Source organism: Lithobates pipiens, unplaced genomic scaffold (genome assembly GCF_037356315.1).
Source record: "Lithobates pipiens isolate NorthernLeopardFrog02 unplaced genomic scaffold, aLitPip1_a1.2 Scaffold_16, whole genome shotgun sequence".
Lineage (NCBI taxonomy): Eukaryota > Metazoa > Chordata > Amphibia > Anura > Ranidae > Lithobates > Lithobates pipiens.
The window spans coordinates 457,595,491-457,615,305 of NW_027507748.1; positions in this window are offsets into that span (position 1 = coordinate 457,595,491).

Below are 19,815 nucleotides of genomic sequence, written 5' to 3' on the forward strand. Positions count from 1 at the left end.
TGGGCACCAATCCTCAGGAAGGATGTGATCGAAACTGGATAGAGTCCAGAGAAAGGCAACAAAACGAATAAAGGGACTGGAGGACCTTAGATATGAGGAAAGGTTTCGATCACTGAACGTATTCTCTCTGGAGATGAGACGCTTGAGAGGGGATATGATTTCAATGTACAAATACCGTACTGGTGATTCCACAATAGGGATAAAACTTTTCCGCAAAAGGGAATTTAATAAGTCTCGCAGCCATTCACCAAAATTATAAAAAAAAGCTGTTTAACCTTAAACTGCATAGAGGGTTCTGTAAGAGTGGTAAGGATGTGGAATTCTCTTCCACAAGCAGTGGTTTTAGCGGTGAGCATTGATAATTTCAAAATTATATAAGTATCTGAATCACCACAACATACAGGGATATCAAATGTAATACTGACATAAAATCATACACATAGGTTGGACTTGATGGTCTTTTTTGAACTTCGCCTACTGTGTAACTATGTAAGCTTCATTCAGATGGTCATTGACACCTGATCTGCATGCAGGCCATGTTTGGTTTTGCACCTACATGTGCATTTCGATTGTGTAACCGCTCCTGCAAGCATGTCAAATTCTGACATGCGACTGTGTCTGGCTGTGACCGTGCAGCTGTTGCGTCTGTAGCCATCTTTATAGTCTGCATGCAGCTTGGGGCAGATGTAGGCGCATTAACAAACATCCTGCACAGGTTATTTGTTTTCTATGTATTAGTGGGCTCCCTGTTCACACAGTTAGGCAGGAAAGGCTCTTAGTTCTCTCTTTTTTTTTTTTTCAAAGTTGCTTAATTTTAAAAATACAGTTGAAATAGTGAGAGGAAAATAATAATAAATATTGTCAAATTGATAAAGAAGCTAACTAAAAGCAATGGACAGCATGCATAGAAAATAATGTATACATACATATTGTTAAAACATGTTTTATGAATATCCGTTGAGGTTTTTCCTTCTGGATGCTGTTCAAAATTGTGAGACATCTGTACAAAAAGAAAATAAGGATGCCTTGGCAGTCCACTGTTACATTGTGGAGTGTATAATGGAATTCCTGAAAGCTAGGTTTCTGTCTGGATGGTACATGAGGAGTTCAAATGTATGTTCCTCTAAATATTCCTGGCATCCTTGTTGTTTATTGCATGCTATGAGCATCAAGGTGCAGAAATAAGATATGGTGCTAGTGAAAAACAACCTAGAGCCCTTCCCAAATGGCAAAATTTAGAAACATTTGTTTATACTTTTCTATGCTGTCATGTTCATTTTATTACATTACGTAAATATTGCTGTCTGCTACACTTTATTTGGCCCCTGTTATATGAAGGAAATTTATTTAAATGTTTTAATTTAGATTATAAAATTAAAATTATACTGTTATTTTGAAAACTGCATACATTTACTAAGTCTGTCTTTAAAGAGACTTTCCAATTCAGAGCAAATGACAGTGTTAGTAAAAGTGAGGGGAAGCAGGGAATGCATAACGTTAAAATGGCAGTAATGCACACAGAACTATATGATATTAAACTGGCAGCAACACACAAAACTATATGGCATTAAACTGGCAGTAACTGACATTTCTAGTGACACAAATTCAGTGATCAGTGATAATACTGTGCACTGCACCAATGGCACTGGATGAGAAGAGGTTAACATCAAGGGGACATAAAGGGGTTAACTGTGTGCCTAGAGTAATGTGTGTAATGTACACTGCTTTTATTAGATCTTTTTATATATTATCTGTAGATACCTTAATACTACACTCAGGTGGCGCGTTCTGTGTTCTCCTCTCCCATCCTGTTTACAGAGCTGGCTTTCTCTGAGGACAGCTGCCGCCTTCTATTCCACTTTAAGAACTGACCCCCCATGGACTAACCTTTTTTGGGGGATTATTGCCCACTTGTATGTCCGAAGTCAGACTATCTTTTGCGCTTACAGTTATGTTTTTTTCATTTGGAAATCACCAGAGCTTTACCACTCTTACTAAGCTCTTGGTAAAATAGGTGCAACTGCACTAGCAAAGTGCACTGTCTATTTGCCTTCAGTAAATCTACCCCACTGACTTCTACTTTAAATAAACTGCTATTTCTTTATGTTCTTTGCAATAAGAGTTGATGTGGTTCAGATGCAATTCTAATGCATTTTGTAATGCAATTTGGATGCATCTCCCCCTCCCCTTGTTTTTGTATTACTTTAGGTCACTTAAGCAATCTCCGAGTGGTTTCCACTCAAGTCTATGGACCTAAAAATCACACCTTTTTAAAGTTACATTGGATTCGCATTGCATATTTGTAAATGGCCTCCACAGAAACTCATGTTATTTCCCTGCTGCTTGATTGCCTCCACACACCCCCGGTACTGTGCCCCCTGCATGCGTGCCCCATGTATTCTGGGCTCCGCTTGCCCATATGCAGGCCTGAGACCGACATGGTAGGTGCCAATGGGTGGAGGGGAGGGAGAAGGGTGGACACATATCCGCTCTCCTCTCTGTCTTGCTGTGACCCGGAAAACTATGTGTATTATGTCACTTCCAGGTCAGTTTTTATTTTTTTTTCTAAAATAACAAACATCTCATACTAACCTGTTCTGTGAAATGATTTTGCACAGAACAACCCCCATCCTCCTCTTCTCATGGCCCCTCCCTCCTGGCGAGTGTACCCAGATCAAGTGGGGGCAACCAAGCAGGTGCGTTGCCAAGCCGCTGTTCTGTGTGTCCATTCCGACAGGGAGCTGTGGTTTGGCCCTGCCCCCTCTTTCTCCTCATTTGCTGTCAATGGCTCCGGCTGCTATCTCAGCCATTGAAAAGGGAGAGTCCCTGAGAGTTGATGCTCTTGTGCACATTGCTGGATGAAGAGGGAGCTCAGGTAAGTATTGGGGGGTATGGGGGAACTGCTTCACACAGTAAAAAAAACTATAGCTTTTAGAACCCTTTAACCAGGGGCGTTGCTAGGTGGCAAAAGGACCAGGGGCTTCAGCTCGAAGTCCAAGGTCGGAAACGGGGGGGGGGGGGGGAGTTGTACGCGTCGCAGATTTTTTGGGCTGGGCCGTGACACTGACGGTAGTGACTTACATACACTGACCTACCTACACTAACCTACCTGACCTACCTACACTGACAATAGTGACCTACCTACACTCACCTGCCTGACCTACATACACTGGACATTTACATACATTGACCTACATACACTAACGATAGTGACCTACCTACACTGACTTGCCTGACCTACCTTCTTCACTGACCTACACATACACTGACATTTACATACACTGACCTACCTACACTGACCTACCTACACTGACATTTACATACACTGACCTACCTACATTGACCTACCTACACTGACATTAACATACACTGACCTACCTACACTGACATTAACATACACTGACCTACCTACACTGGCATTAACATACACTGACCTACCTACACTGACATTAACATACACTGACCTACCTACACTGACATTTACCTACACTGACCCACATACACTGACTGACCTACCTCAGCCGTGGTGTGCGGTGTCAAAGCAGCCAGGCAGCCAGTCCTCAGAGAAGGAGCCAAAGAGGAGAGAAGAGCGGCTTGCCAGAGTGCCAAGCGGGGATGTGGCGCGGCAGCCGCTTTGGATCCAACATCACCTATGATGGACGTCACATGTCCCGCGGTCCTGCCATTGGACCAGTGGGACGTCCATTATAGACATGCAGGCTCCAGAAGGCGGGATCTGCTATGGCACTCGGCCGCAGTCGGCCACACTCGACGGTGCTCAGGATCAGAATGGTCCCGGAGCTCGCCGCAGCACTCGGGGCTAGCCATGGAGATCCTGCAGAGCTGACACTCTGGGCTTTAGGGGGTCACATTTGGGGCTTCAGCTCCCCCTAGCCACCCCCTCCCAACGCCCCTGCCTTTAACTCTTAGTGAATTGGGTCCACTGTCTTTTTTTTTCATTACCTTTACATATATTTAAAGTGATTTTTTTTAATTAAATTAAAAGGATGTTATACTTACCTTCTTTGTGCAACAATATTGCACAGAGCGGTTCCTTACCTCCTCTTTGGTGGTACCTTATCTCCTCTTCTGAGCCAAATAAGTTTATCTTGATCTCATCAGAGACAGGACATGGTTTCAGTAATCTGTGTCCTTAGTCTGCATGTCTTCAGCAAACTGTGTGCTTCCTTGTCCATCATCTTCTGGGACGACAGTCATGCAGACCAATTTGATGCGGTGTGCAGCCATTGGTCTGAGCACTCACAGGCTGACCCCCCTCCTCTTCAACTTCTGCAGCAATGCTGGCAGCACTCATACGTCTATTTCCCAAAGACAACCTCTGGATATGACGCTGAACACGTACACTATAATTCTTTGGTCGACCATGGCGAGGCCTGTTCTGAGTGGAACCCGTCCTTTTAAACCGCTGTATGGTCTTGGCCACCATACTGCAGCTCAGTTGTGGGGTCTTGGCAATTTTCTTATAGCCTAGGGCATCTTTATGTAGAGCAACAATTCGATTTTTCAAATCCTCAGAGAGTTCTTTACCATGAGGTGCCATATTGAACTTCCAGTGACCAGTATGAAAGAGTGAGAGTGATAACACCAAATTTAACACACCTGCTCCCCATTCACACCTGAGACCTTGTAACAATAGTGAGTCACATGACAACGGGGAGGGAAAATGGCTAATTGGGACCAATTTGAACATTTTCACTTAGTTGTGTACTCACTTTTGTTGCCAGTAGTTTAGACATTAACCCCCCTGGCGGTATTCCGGAGTCTGGTTCGGGGTGGAATTTTTATGCCAAAAGCGGGAACCCTGAGCCAGACTTGGAACCGCATCGCTGGATCCAGGAGGACGCTTACTTACCTTCTCCCTTGGATCCAGCGATGTCCCCCCGTTGTACGAGCGGCTTGTTCTCCGCTCGTTTCATCGCGGAGCCGATCTCCGTTCCCTGCGAGCGTTGCGACGCACGGGGATGGAGATCGGCGCCAAATTAAAAAAGTGAAACACACACATTACATACAGTATAATGTAATCTTACAGATTACATTGCTGTATGTAATTATTTCACATCCCCTTTGTTTTATGTATGTATGTATTATGAAAACTGTTCTTTATGCCTGGAAACTGGAGATTGTCCATAGCAACCAAAACTGTCACTTTACATCAAAAATTATTTTAGACCAGCTAGAAAACAGCGATAATAAATTGGAATTACTCACAGAATTGAGCGATAATGATTTATGGGGAGATCCGCCATCAAATATTGAAAAGTAATGACAGAGACAATTCTGCAACTGAGCAAATTTCTGTGTTTTTGATTTGATTACATTATTGAATAATTTTTATTATTGTTTTATTATTATTTGGTACAATTATTTATAATTATTTATTATATTATAATTTATGATTTCATTTTTCAAACTTAATCATACCCGGGATGTCTGCTAGACTCTGGTTTGGACAGATTTAAGTGAGTTATTGCTAAGAATTACAGGACTACAATATAAAACGCCAAATTTTCATGCAAAATAATTGTACTGCTTTTAGCACCTAAAATCCAAAATAATCGTACCGCCAGGGAGGTTAATGGTTGTGTGTTGAGTTATTTTGAGGTGAAAACAAATTTACACTGTTATACAAGCTGTATACTCACTATTTTACATTGTAGCAACGTGTCATTTCTTCAGTGTTGTCACATGAAAAGATATAATAAAATATTTACAAATATGTGAGGGGCGTACTCACTTTTGTGAGATACTGTATATCTGCTGCTTTCATTAGGGATGGGCAAATGATTTGGCCCGAGCATAAGTTCAGGCCGAACTTTTACTGTTTAGACGTTCGACGAACAGCCGAACAAACGGGTCGTTCGACCCCCCCGAACCAACCACAATGCATTGCGGCACTGAACAGTGCATTGCAAGCCCTGATTGGCTGAAGCAGTGAAAGCTTCAGTCAATCAGGGCACAAAGCACTGTCAGAGTCATGATTGGACACTGTCATCATGACTTTATCCAATCTTGGCTCATTCCCGCCCCACAGTATACAAGTATCCTTTTAATGGTAGTCATTTTCAGTGTGATTTTGGCATGGAGAGAGATAGAACAGGGCTCTGTTCAGTGCTATTAGATAGATAGTGTGCTATACTGTGCTATTTTGCTTCAAGTATCAGTGTAGAATATTAATTTTGTGTCAGTCTAGGGATAGTGTAAGTGTAGTGAGGAGGACCATCATTCAGCTTTGCATAGTGTGCAGCTAGAGTAGGGACAGCTCAGATAGTTTCATTGTAGTGTAATGATACCGTGTCATTCATACATACATTAGTGTAGAGTAGGGACAGCTCAGATAGCTTCAGTGTAGTGTAGTGAGACCATGTCAGTAATCTTTACATTAGTGTAAAGCTAGAGTAAGGACAGTTCAGACAGCGTCAGTTTAGTGATGGTGGAACACGTCTATTTGATTACTGCCAGTTTAACGACATTTACTTCTGTGTGCGTTACTGCCAGTTTAACGCCATATCATTTTGTGTGCGTTACTGCCAGTTTAACGCCATTTACTTCTGTGTGTGTTACTGCCAGTTAAAAGACCATATACTTAGTGTGCGTTACTGCCAGTTTAATGCCATATAGTTCTGTGTGCATTACTGCCAGTTTAACGCCATATAGTTTTGTGTGCGTTACTGCCAGTTTAACCCAGTATAGCTCTGTGTGCATTACTGCCAATTTAATGCCCTATAGATATGTGCGTTACTGCCAGTTTAATGCCATATAATTCTGTGTGCGTTACTGCCAGTTTAACGCCATATCGTTTTGTGCGTTACTGGCAGTTTAATGCCATATAGTTCTGTGTGCGTTTCCTGCCATAGCCCCAACATCAGCCATTGAGGAGTCAGCTGAGTTATTTGACCACAGCATCAGCCACTTGCGCCTTGATGATGTCCAGCCATTACTGGATTCAGATGTTGGTTCTGAGGTTGAGGGTGACAGGAACATGAGCCAAGAGAGAGGGAGGCAGACAAATTGGCATTCATGTTCCCCAAGCCCCAGTGTATTGCCAAATTGTCTCCAGTGGTAATGATGAAAACGGAGGAGATGGAGATGATGATGATGATGATGAGGTCACTGATGTGACTTGGGTGTCAGATAGAGCAGAGGAGGAAACTGAAGATGAGGTGGCACAACCTCAAGAAAGAGTAGAGAGCAGCCACCCTATTCCATCACATTCTGCAGCTGTTATCTCCCGGCACACTCCCCAAAGCTCAACTGTCTGGGCCTTTTTCAGCACATCTGCAGCAGATCGCACTGTTGCTATCTGCAAACTGTGTCTCAGGCACATCAAACGTGGCAAAAACTCCAACCATATGCATATCATTGCAATTTATTTTGCCTTCATCAAGAGCACCTCTATAGGGTTATGGTGAGAAGGTGCCCCTGACACCCAAAGTGTATTTTTTCTGCACCTGTTTGACTGGTGCATATCATTGCAATTTTTTACAGCAAGACCAATTCTTGCTTTCATCAAGAGTACCACTATAGGGTTATGGTGAAAAGGCGCCACCGACACCCAAAGACCAATTTTTACGCACCCGTTACATCTATACAAAGTGAAAGTGACACCAGAATGTATCCAAAAAATCTCTAATCTTGTTCCCAGTGCACTACATTGTGGCCTCATCATACACACTGGTTCCCCAGCTGTTGCAGATAAAAATAAAGGCAGCTTGCAGGGAAAATTTCATTTTTTTGGCTTTATAAGTGCAATTATTTCTGCAGCAGAATGGTTAAAACCACCTGCAAAGTGCTGCTGCGGCAGCGATTTGCTGGCGATATAACATTGCTTCCCTATTGATTTCAATGGGCAGGAGTGGTGGAGGAGCGGTATACACACCGCTCCTTCACCCGCTCCAAAGATGCTGCTAGCAGGCCTTTTTTCACCATCCTGCCAGCGCACCGCTCCAGTGTGAAAGCCCTCGGGCTTTCACACTCGAGTGAAGGAGCGACTCTTTCAGGGCACTTTGTATGTGCTATTTTTAGCGCTGTAGCACCTGCAAAGCACCCCAGTGTGAAAGGGGTCTTCCTGTTTCACCAATGGGTGTGAATTCTTGGCATACACTGTGTGGCAGCTGATTGGAGGAAAGGCACACACTCCCACTCCACTCCAGACAGAGAAGGGAAGAAATGTGCATAGCCGTGCTGTGAATAGAACAGCTGTCTGCTAATCTATTTCTATGCACCATCCCCAACACAAATTTCAGGCTGGTTTTATCTTGGTTGTCGGAGAGCTTGTCAGAAGTTATCATGCTAATAACAGAAGAACTGAGCAGCAGAAAGACACAAGACATATTGCTTTAAAGAGAGACAAGAAAACACTACAGACATATGTGCCCAGCTCAAATTTCATGAATCGGGTTTACATCCACTTTAACCACTTAAAGACTGGAAGGATTTGCCCCCTTAATGACCACGCCATTTTTTGCAATACGGCACTGTGTCGCTTTAACTCACAATTGTGCAGTTGTGCGCCGTTGTACCCAAACAATTGATGTCCTTTTTTCCCACAAATAGAGCTTTCTTTTGGTAGTATTTGATTACCTCTGCGATTTTTATTTTTTGCGCTATAAACAAAAAAGACAGACAATTTTGAAAAAAAAAACAATATTTTTTACTTTTGCTATAATAAATATCCCCCAAAAAATGTAAAGTAAAACCCATTTCTTCATCAGTTTAGGCCAATATGTATTCTTCTACATATTTTTGGCCAAACAAATCGCAATAGGAGTATATTATTATTGTTATTTAACCACTTTCAGACCGGACCATTTTGCTGGTAAATGACCAGAGGTCTTTTTACACTTTGGCACTGCGCTGCTTTAACTGGTAATTGCGCGGTCATGCAATGTTGTACCCAAACAAAATTTGCGTCCTTTTCTTCCCACAAATAGAGCTTTCTTTTGATGGTATTTGATTGCCTCTGCGATTTTTATTTTTTGCGATATAAACGTAAAAAGACCGCAAATTTTGAAAAAAAATGATATTTTCTACTTTTTGTTATTAGAAAAATCCAATAAACTCAATTTTAGTCATACATTTAGGCCAAAATGTATTCAGCCACATGTCTTTGGTAAAAAAAAAGTCAATAATTGTATATTTATTGGTTTGCGCAAAAGTTGTCACATCTACAAACTAAGGTACGTTTTCTGGAATTTACGCAGCTTTTAGTTTACGACTGCCTATCTCATTTCTTGAGGTGCTAAAATGACAGGGCAGTACAAAACCCCCCAAATGACCCCATTTTGGAAAGTAGACCCCCTAAGGAAATTGATAAGAGGCATGTTGAGCCCATTGAATATTTTATTTTTTTGCCTCAAGCGATTGAATAATGACAAAAAAAAAATTTTTTTTTTTTTTTTACACAAAGTTGTCACTAAATGATATATTGCTCACACATGCTATGGGCGTATGTGAAATGACACCCCAAAATAAATTCTGCTGCTTCTCCTGAGTACGGGGATACCACATATGTGGGACTTTTTGGGAGCCTAGCCGCGTACAGGGCCCCGAAAACCAAGCACCGCCTTCAGGCTTTCTAAGGGCGTCAATTTTTGATTTCACGCCTCACTACCTATTACAGTTTTGAAGGCCATAAAATGCCAAGATGGCACAAAACCCCCACAAATGACCCCATTTTAGAAAGTAGACACCCCAAGCTATTTGCTGAGAGGCATGTTGAGTCCATGGAATATTTTATATTTTGCCACAAGTTGCGGGAAAATTACAAACTTTTTTTTTTTTTTTTTTTTTTTCACAAAGTTGTCACTAAATGATATATTGCTCATGCATGCCATGGGCATATGTGAAATGACACCCCAAAATAAATTCTGCTGCTTCTCCTGAGTACGGGGATACCACATATGTGGGACTTTTTGGGAGCCTAGCCGCGTACGGGGCCCCGAAAACCAAGCACCGCCTTCAGGCTTTCTAAGGGCGTAATTTTTTGAGTTCACTTCTCACTACCTATTACAGTTTTGAAGGCCATAAAATGCCAAGATGGCACAAAACCCCCACAAATGACCCCATTTTAGAAAGTAGACACCCCAAGCTATTTGCTGAGAGGCATGTTGAGTCCATGGAATATTTTATATTTTGCCACAAGTTGCGGGAAAATTACAAACTTTTTTTTTTTTTCACAAAGTTGTCACTAAATGATATATTGCTCACGCATGCCATGGGCATATGTGAAATGACACCCCAAAATAAATTCTGCTGCTTCTCCTGAGTACGGGGATACCACATATGTGGGACTTTTTGGGAGCCTAGCCGCGTACGGGGCCCCAAAAACCAAGCACCGCCTTCAGGCTTTCTAAGGGCGTTACAGTTTTGAAGGCCATAAAATGCCAAGATGGCACAAACCCCCCCCCCCCAAATGACCCCATTTTAGAAAGTAGACACCCCTAAATTTAGGGGTACACTAGTGAGACTAGGTAATAAATGGCGGGTGCCCTGAAACTATAAAAAAATAACTAACCAACCAGCGTCACCTGTAACAGTTATATGGTGATCACTGGTGAAAGGGTTAACTAGGGGGCAATCAGGGGGCTTTATGCGGTAGTATATGGGGGTCCCTGGCGCTATAAAAAGCTGCGGCGAACCTAAATACCTACCTGCCTAACTAGCGTCACCTGTGACACTAATACAGCGATCAGAAAAACGATCGCTTATTAGGCTGGGTTCACACTGGAGCGATGCGGGAACGCCACGAATGCGCGGCGGGTTCCCGCATCGCATGCCTCCCGGCGGCAGTTCACACTGCCCTATGCGAACTGCTGGGAGTGTCAGTGAAATGTTAATGACACCCCCAGATCAGTTCGCATATCGCAGTGCGATCTGCAAACTTGGATCGCATGGTGTGAACACCCATGCGATCCGATTCTGCTGCGGACCAAAAAAAGGGTCCCGTGCGAGTTTGCGGCGGGTGCGACACGAATTCAGCCATACTATCTGTATAGCTGAACTCGAATCGCACAGAGATCGGATGTGATTTGCACTGCAGTGCGGTGCGAATCACATCCGTTCTCATAAACCGCTGCAATGTGAACCCAGCCTTAGTGACACTGGCGACGGGGGGTGATCACGGGGTTAAACCTTTATTGGGGGGGTTAGGGGGGTACCTTAGAACTAAAGGGGGCTAACCCTAACTGCCCTAACAGTTATTAGTCACAAATGACACCTGCCGGGTGATCAGGGGGTTAAACCTTTATTAGGTAATAAATGGCGGGTGCCCTGAAACTATAAAAAAATAACTAACCAACCAGCGTCACCTGTAACAGTTATATGGTGATCACTGGTGAAAGGGTTAACTAGGGGGCAATCAGGGGGCTTTATGCGGTAGTATATGGGGGTCCCTAGCGCTATAAAAAGCTGCGGCGAACCTAAATACCTACCTGCCTAACTAGCGTCACCTGTGACACTAATACGGCGATCAGAAAAATGATCGCTTATTAGGCTGGGTTCACACTGGAGCGATGCGGAAACGCCGCGAATCCGCGGCGGGTTCCCGCATCGCATGCCTCCCGGCGGCAGTTCACACTGCCCTATGCGAACTGCTGGGAGTGTCAGTGAAATGTTACTGACACCCCCAGATCAGTTCGCATATCGCAGTGCGATCTGCAAACTCGGATCGCATGGTGTGAACACCCATGCGATCCGATTCTGCTGCGGGCCAAAAAAAGGGTCCCGTGCGAATTTGCGGCGGGTGCGGCGGGTGTGGCGGGTGCGGCGGGTGCGGCGAATGGCTGAACTCGAATCGCACAGAGATCGGATGTGATTTGCACTGCAGTGCGGTGCGAATCACATTCGTTCTCATAAACCGCTGCAATGTGAACCCAGCCTTAGTGACACTGGCGACGGGGGGTGATCACGGGGTTAAACCTTTATTGGGGGGGTTAGGGGGGTACATTAGAACTAAAGGGGGCTAACCCTAACTGCCCTAACAGTTATTACAGTCACAAATGACACCAATGCAAAAAAAAAAAAAAAAAAAAAAAAAATGACATTGGTGTCACTGTGACTGGGGGGCAGGGGTAATTGGGGGGGTGATCGGGGGGTAAAGGGGGGGTGTGAGTGTGCCTGGCATGTTCTACTGTGTGTGGGATGTGTTGGTGCAACTCACTGATCCGCTCTCCTCCGTGTCGGAACGAAAAATACCGACACGGAGGAGAGAATACATCACTTCCTCTCCTGTGTTTACATTACAGGAGAGGAAGTGATGTCACCGGGGATTTCCATTCGTCGGGAGCGATCGCGAGGGGGTGGCCATGAATGAATGGCCGTCCCCTCGTCCGGGATCGCTCCCGAACGAAAACCGACCGCCGCAGGCACCGGGCGGGGGCCCGATCGGGCCCCCGACCCGCGGGAGGCAAAGGACGTACATGTATGTGCTTATGCCTGCCCGTGCCATTCTGATGACGTACATCGGCGTGCGGCGGTCGGCAAGTGGTTAAGGTACTTATATAGCGCTGTCAATTGATGCAGCACTTTGCATATACTTTGTACATTCACATCAGTCCCTACCCTCAAGGAGCTTACAATCTAATGTCCCTAACACACATTCATATACTAGGGCCAGTTTTAGACAGAAGCCAATTAACCTACCAGCATGTTTTTGGAGCGTGGGAGGAAACCGGAGTACACGGAGGAAACCCACGCAAGCACAGGGAGAACATGCAAACTCCAGTATATTGTTACAAAATAGGGGATAGATGTATGGCATTTTTATTATTTATTCATTTTTTACTAGTAATGGCGATGATCAGTGATTTTTAGCAGGGCTACGACATTGCGGCTGACAGATCGGACACTTTTGTCACTTTTTTGGGACCAGTGACATTTAAAAATAGCCCCTGATTACTGTATAAATGTCGCTGGCAGAGAAGGGGTTAACACTAGGGGGTGATCAAGGGGTTAAATGTGTGTCCTAGTGAGTGATTCTAACTGTTGGGTGATGAGGCTGCCTGGGGGAAAAGACTGATCGTTTTTCCTAAGCAGTAGGAACAACAGATCGCTCTCCTCACCCCTGACAGTACGGAGATCTGTCTGTTTACATTGACAGATCCCCATTCTGGCTCTCTGAGAAGCGGTCGCAGGTGGCTGGCGGACATCGTGGTCGATAGCCCCTCACATCAGCTCTGGAGCCATGCTGCAGGTGTGCGCGCACACCCCCATAGCTTCTTAGTGCGGCCAATGTACAATGACGGTGATTCGTGCAGCCGTGCCAACATGCTGCCGTACAAGTGCGGCGGCTGGTTGGCAAGTAGTTAAGTTTGAAGACTGGTGAGCAAACCTGGCAAGATTCCAATGGCAAATGTGCTTTAAAAACACTGTTCTGACTTTAGTGTATATAACATTGTTTTATAGATACTGTATACAGGAATATATTAAGACGTGTTTAAAATACAATTGTATATGTAGATATGATGCTCCCTGTAAAAATGTTCACAGAAATGACTAGTAAAAAACGCACATAAAACATTGAAATTTGCATTTTTGGAGTTTAGTATTTGCAAGCTACATCATGAAAATTGTAAAAAAACAATGCTTAGAAACATAAATAAGATAAAATGTATGAAGAAATAGAACAATTGCTTCTCTTTGCAAAGCAGAACTGTGTGTGAGGGAGACATACAAGCGTTAATGGTGGTGGCATTGTGGTTTGTGACTGAGGTGATGTCAGAATACATTCTAGTTGAGGAATGTCAGCTCCCCTCTGGCCATTCGGAGGGCCTGCCACTTGTGCTGTGCTCATGGTTCCACTCGCACATTCTTTTTTTTTTTTTTTTTTGGCTGGTTGCCACAGGAGCAAAGTGACATTGAAGGCCAAAAAGGATGAAAACAAAGGAGAACCTCCCTGCTGCTTGGCCAGCGTGCTGTGCTGTCACCAGTACTAATTCATTACCTCACCTTTAATTTTTCAGCTCCATTATAGGTTAAAAAGAGACCCACTGAACAGCTGAAAGATTAGAGTGTGCTCTGCTCACAAAACAAAAAAAATAAATAAACTTTGCAAGGTTACAGACACCTGTAAGAAATAAAGATCAGGACACATTGGCTGCACAAGCTAGATGTTAGTTTAATCAATGTTTTTTTTTTTTTCGCTCTACCGCTATATGCAGTGCCAATGCCCTCTGTAGGTATTCCTATGTCTCTCTAAATCTGGAACGTATAATTCCACAACACTTATTGCATAGCTCCGAACTGTCCCTGATTTCGAGGGACTGTCCCTGATTTTGTCCCTCTGTCCCTCATTCCTCCTCATTTGTCCCTCATTTTGTTTTGATCTATTATAAATGTATATAAAATGCACTTTTTATCTATCAAAAAGTGTTTCTCAGTGCTAAACCTTTCATCTGATTTCTAGATTGCTGCATTTGTAAATTCCAAAAGCCAATATAAAGGAATAGTAGTGGTAAAAAAAGCACTTTTTTTGTGCAATTCTCCTTTAAGGGGGCGTGGCAGAGGGTGTGTCCTATTCCTGCATACTTTTGCTGATAGGTGTCCCTCATTCCCATCTCAAAAAGTTGGGAGTTATGCTTATTGCCTTGTAATGCTTGAGTCCAAATATGTTTTTAGATTTAGATTTAGATGTTTATATTTTAATACAGTTCCAGACTGAGGAAACAGATTGGGGTGTATTTAGAAACAATGCCGCCTTAAAGTAAATGTATACTTTTCCCATGCAGAGCAAAGCAACAAGTTCATGGTAATGCAGACCTGTACAGACATATACACTCAGGCCGCATACACACGCGGGGACTGTTCGCTCAACTTTGTCCGCTGAACAGTGTTTCGGCGGACAGTCCGCTCGTGTGTGGGCTTTCAGCGGACAGTTTCAGCGGACAGTCTGCTGAACAAAGTTTTTCGGAAATTCCGAAAAACTGTCTGCTGAAACTTTGTTTCAGCGAACAGTCCCCTCGTGTGTAGGCTTGTTCGTCAAACTAAGTTCCGCGCATGCTCAGAAAGGATTTACACGCCGAAGTTTGCATTGCAGTGTATAGGACGTCGTTTTCTAGTCCCGTCGTACGTGCCGTTCACGTCATCGCGCACGGTTTCAGCGGACTGTTCGTTCGTCGTGTGTGGCCAAGTCCGTCCATGCTAATTTTGAGCGGACTGTCCGCTGAAACTGTTTGACGGACAAAGTTGAGCGAACAGTCCCCGCGTGTGTACGCGGCCTCACCGGCCACTTTATTAGGTACACCTGTTCAATTGCTTTGTAACACAAATTGCTAATCAGCCAATCACACGGCAGCAACTCAATGCACTTGGGCATCTAAATGTGGTGAGAACAACTTGCCGAAGTTCAAACCGAGCATCGGAATGGGAAAGAAAAGGGGATTTGAGTGACTTTGAACGTGGCATGGCTGTTGGTGCCAGAAGGGCTGGTTTGAGTATTTCTAAAATCACTGATCTGCTGGGATTTTCACACACAGCCATCACTAGGGTTTACAGAGAATGGTCCGAGAAAATATCCAATGAACGGCAGTTGTGTGGACGAAAATGCTTTGTCGATGTCAGAGGAGAATGGGCAAGGGTTCAAGATGATAGAAAGGCAACAGTAACTCAAATAACCAACACTGAAGAAATGGCTACACTCCAAGATTCATCAATTCTTATTTAATAACTCAAATAACCACTCGTTACAAGCATAATACCATCCCTGAATGCACAACACATTGAACACATTGAACCTTGAAGCAGATGAGCTACAGAAGCAGAAAACCACACTGGGTGCCACTCCTGTTAGCTGAGAACTGGAAACTGAAGCTACAGTTCACACAGGCTCACCAAAATTGGACAATAGAAGATTGGAAATATGTTGCCTGGTCTGGTGAGTCTGGACATGATAGGGTCTTTCACATGGTAGGGTCAGAATTTGGCTTGTATCAACTGTTCAGGCTGGTAGTAGTGGTGTAATGGTGTGGGGGATATATTCTTGGCACACGTTGGGCTTCTTAGTACTAACTGAGCATCATTTAAATGCCACCCGAGTATTGTTGCTGACCATGTTCATCCCTTTATGACTACAGAGTACCCATCTTCTGATGGCTACTTCCAGCAGGATAATGCACCATGTCACAAAGCTCAAATCATCTCAAACTGGTTTCTTGAACATGACAATGAGGTCACTGTACTCTCATGACATCCACAGTCACCAGATCTCAATCAATTAGATGTGATGGAACGGGAGATTTGCATCATGGATGTGCAGCCAACAAATCTGCAGCAACAGTGTGATGCCATCATGTCAATGTGGACCAAAATCTCTGAGGAATGTTTCCAACACCTTTTTGAATCTCTGCCACGAATAAGTAAGACAGTTCTGAAGGCAAAGGGGGATCCAACCCAATATCAAGATGTAATAAAGTGGCCGATGAGTTTATACTTACCTTTATTGCACTCCCCTGCTGCTTTGCTTGTTTACCAGGAAAGAAGAAAAGTACCATGTAAGTTCCGAGTCACTGGGTGGCTTTCACAGGGCCCTGGACTCCCTGTGTGAGCCAGTGGTGATTGGCTCAGCATTGTCACATGCAACAAGTCACATGCTAATCCATACCAAGAAGTATTGGGTAATTCCTTTGACTTCCAGTGCTGAGTGGAGTGGTAGATGAACAAAAGATATGAAAGTATATGCTTCTGTAGATGGGGAAAGTAAACAGGTTTGCTTTAAAGTTTGTAAACATGTAAAGAATTCCTGTCATGGAGCAAAATACTTGAGAAGGCGGAAATAAAGAAGCTATTCTTGAAAGAGGTTTGAAAGGCAAATTTATTTTTATTAAAAAAAAGAACAGTCCCAAACCTTCTCTCATGGGGTCTCCCATTGGCAACCTTGGCTCCTCCACTTCTGTGTCTGCCCCCATAGCAAGCACTTGCTGAATTTTGATCCATGTGTGGGCATTGTGGTAATACAGATGTTGATCTACCGACTTCTGTACAACTACCCTGCCGGCTTCTGCATACTCGATCAGCGCCACAGGCTATAGCAGACTGTGCTGATTAGTGTATTATGATAGTGGGGACGAGGGAACCAAGTCATTTTTTTTTTCATTCAACCCAGTGGTTGAATGAAAAAAAATGACTCATCTATGGGATGCTTTACTGGCTAAATCAAAAGATGAAAATAGAAAAAAGAAAGCCCAAAAAAGAAAACTAATGAAGCTACCTCATGTAAGATTTGGTAAGCTACAATATAATATAAGTGTTTGCTTTTGAGTTTAATACTGCTTTAACTCCAACCAAGCCATTCTCTTTTTCTCCTTTTTTAGATGCATTTTTATTAAGGGTTTATGGCTTACAAATCCAGTTCATAATATGTCATACATTCAATAATTGTTGGGTATCAGAAATCTTTGGAATCCATAGCCAGAAAAGAGATCAGCATATCAAACAAAAAAGAGAATCATAAATGTTACGCACGTTTCCTTCACACAAAGGGTCCGATTAGGTCTACCTGTCAGTTTTTCTGGAGGAACTGATAGGACACATCATTCAGCCCTATAGACTGGTGGGTGTAAGCGGGCTTGTGCCCATTTTTACCAGAGCGGCATGCGGGCGGCACTGCAGGGCATCGTTCTAAGGTAAGTATTTCATAATGAGCTATTGTAGTATGAGATGCATACTAGGTCATTATGCCTCTGTTTTACAGTTTTTTTTTTTACTGGATTACAACCTCTTTAAGATGCACATCCCAGAGTCTTTTAAAAATGTTGATACCACCACCAGGAAAAAAAACCTGTGCAGCTTAAGGTTAAACCACTTCTCCTCCAGTCTCATTGTGTGGCCATGTGTCCTCTTACACTCCCTCAAACTGAATAGCTTTTTTCCTATGCTGGGAACACCATTGAGGTATTTGTAAATCGCTATTATGTCTCCTCTCAAGCATCTCTTCCCTAACAAGAATAAATTTAGTGCTTGTGGTCGCTCCTCATAATTGAGGTCCTCCAATCCCCTTATTAATATCGTTACCCTTCTTTGGACTTTCTCCAGCGCCAGCACATCACTTCTGAGGGCTGGTGACCAGAATTGGACAAAATAATCCAGCTGTGGCCACACCAGAGTTTTACAAAGTGGCAGGATTATAGTTTTATCTCTGCAGTATATCCACTTTTTTATGCATGCTAATATTCTGCCCGCTTTGGTAGCTGCATGTTGACATTAAATGCTATTGCTCAGTCTGCCTTCCACTAAGACCCCCAGATCTTTCTCCATCTTTGATTCCCCCCAGAGGTTCTCCCCCTAGCGAGTAGTTTGCGTTTATGTTTTTAGCTCCCAGTGCATTACTTTACATTTCTCCTCATTAAACCTCATTTGCTATTTAGTTGCCCATTAAATTATTTTGTTCAGGTCTTTCTGTAAAATTTCTATATCCTGATGGGAAGTTATTGCCCTGCTTATCTTTGTGTTTCACCGCAAAAACTGAGATTGAGCTGTGTATCCCATCCTCTATATCATGTATGAATAAATTGAACAGAATTGGTTCCAAGACCGAACCTTTGGGTACCCCACTCACCACTCCAGACCAGTCTGAGTGCATGTTATTTATCACTACCCTTTGGAGGATCGCCTGTTACCAGTTGTCTATCTAAGAACAAACCTTATGGTCCATGCCTGCAGACCTCAGCTTGTAGATTAAGCATGTATGGGGAACTGTATCGAATGCTTTTAGAAAATCAAGATACACCACATCCACAGGCCTCCCCCTATCTAGATGGCAGCTGACTTCCTCATAGAACAGACTGGTCTAGCAAGAAATACCCTTCATAAACCCATGCTGATTACTACTAATGATACTGTTTTCTATAGCAAATTCTTGGATATAGTCCCTTATCATCCCCTCCAATAATTTACCTACTATTGATGTTAGGCTGACTGGCCTGTAGTTTCCTGGAATATGTCTATGCCCTTTTTTGAATATCGGTACCACATTGGCTTTTCTTCAATCAGCTGGTACAATTGCTGTCATTATGCTGTCTGCAAAGATTAGGAACAATGGCTTTGCTATAACCTGATCTGAGTTATTTGAGGACTCTTGGGTGTAAGCCATCTGGTCTTGGTGATTTATTTGTGTGAGCCAAAACACTGAAGATATGTAATGGATGGATGTCAGCATGACAATGACCCAAAACATACCGCCAAGGCAACAAAGAAGTGGCTCAAGAAGAAGCACATTAAGGTAATGGAGTGGCCTCCAGACCTTAATCCTATAGAAAATTTATGGAGGGAGTTGAAACTTCCAGTTGCCAAGCAGTCAAGAAACCTTAAGGATTTAGAGAAGAAATATAAAAAAGAGTAGACCAGAATCCCTCCTGAGATGTGCAAACCTAGTCACTAACTAGAAGAAACGTCTTTCCACTGTTCTTGCCAACAAGGATTTCTCCACCAAGTACTAAGTCATGTTTTGCTTGGGGATCAAATACTTATTTTACTCACTGAACTGCAACTCAATTTATAACATTTGTATCATGTGTTTTTTTTTGGATTTTTGGTTAATCTTCTGTCTCTATCATTTAACCACTTATGGACCACCTGCCGTTATTATACGTCGGCACTTTGAATAGGAATATCTTTGTTATGGCAGCAGCTAGCTGCCATAACCCCGGTAATCCTCTTCTTCAATGGGCATCCCCTTTCAGATAAAAGTAATCTCTGCAATGGAATCGCCGCAAGATCACTTTTATCAGTGGCAGGGGAGGCACCCGCTCCCGGCGCACTACAATGGTCTCCAGTGCTTACCGGAGCTGTCGGTAGCGGCTGAAG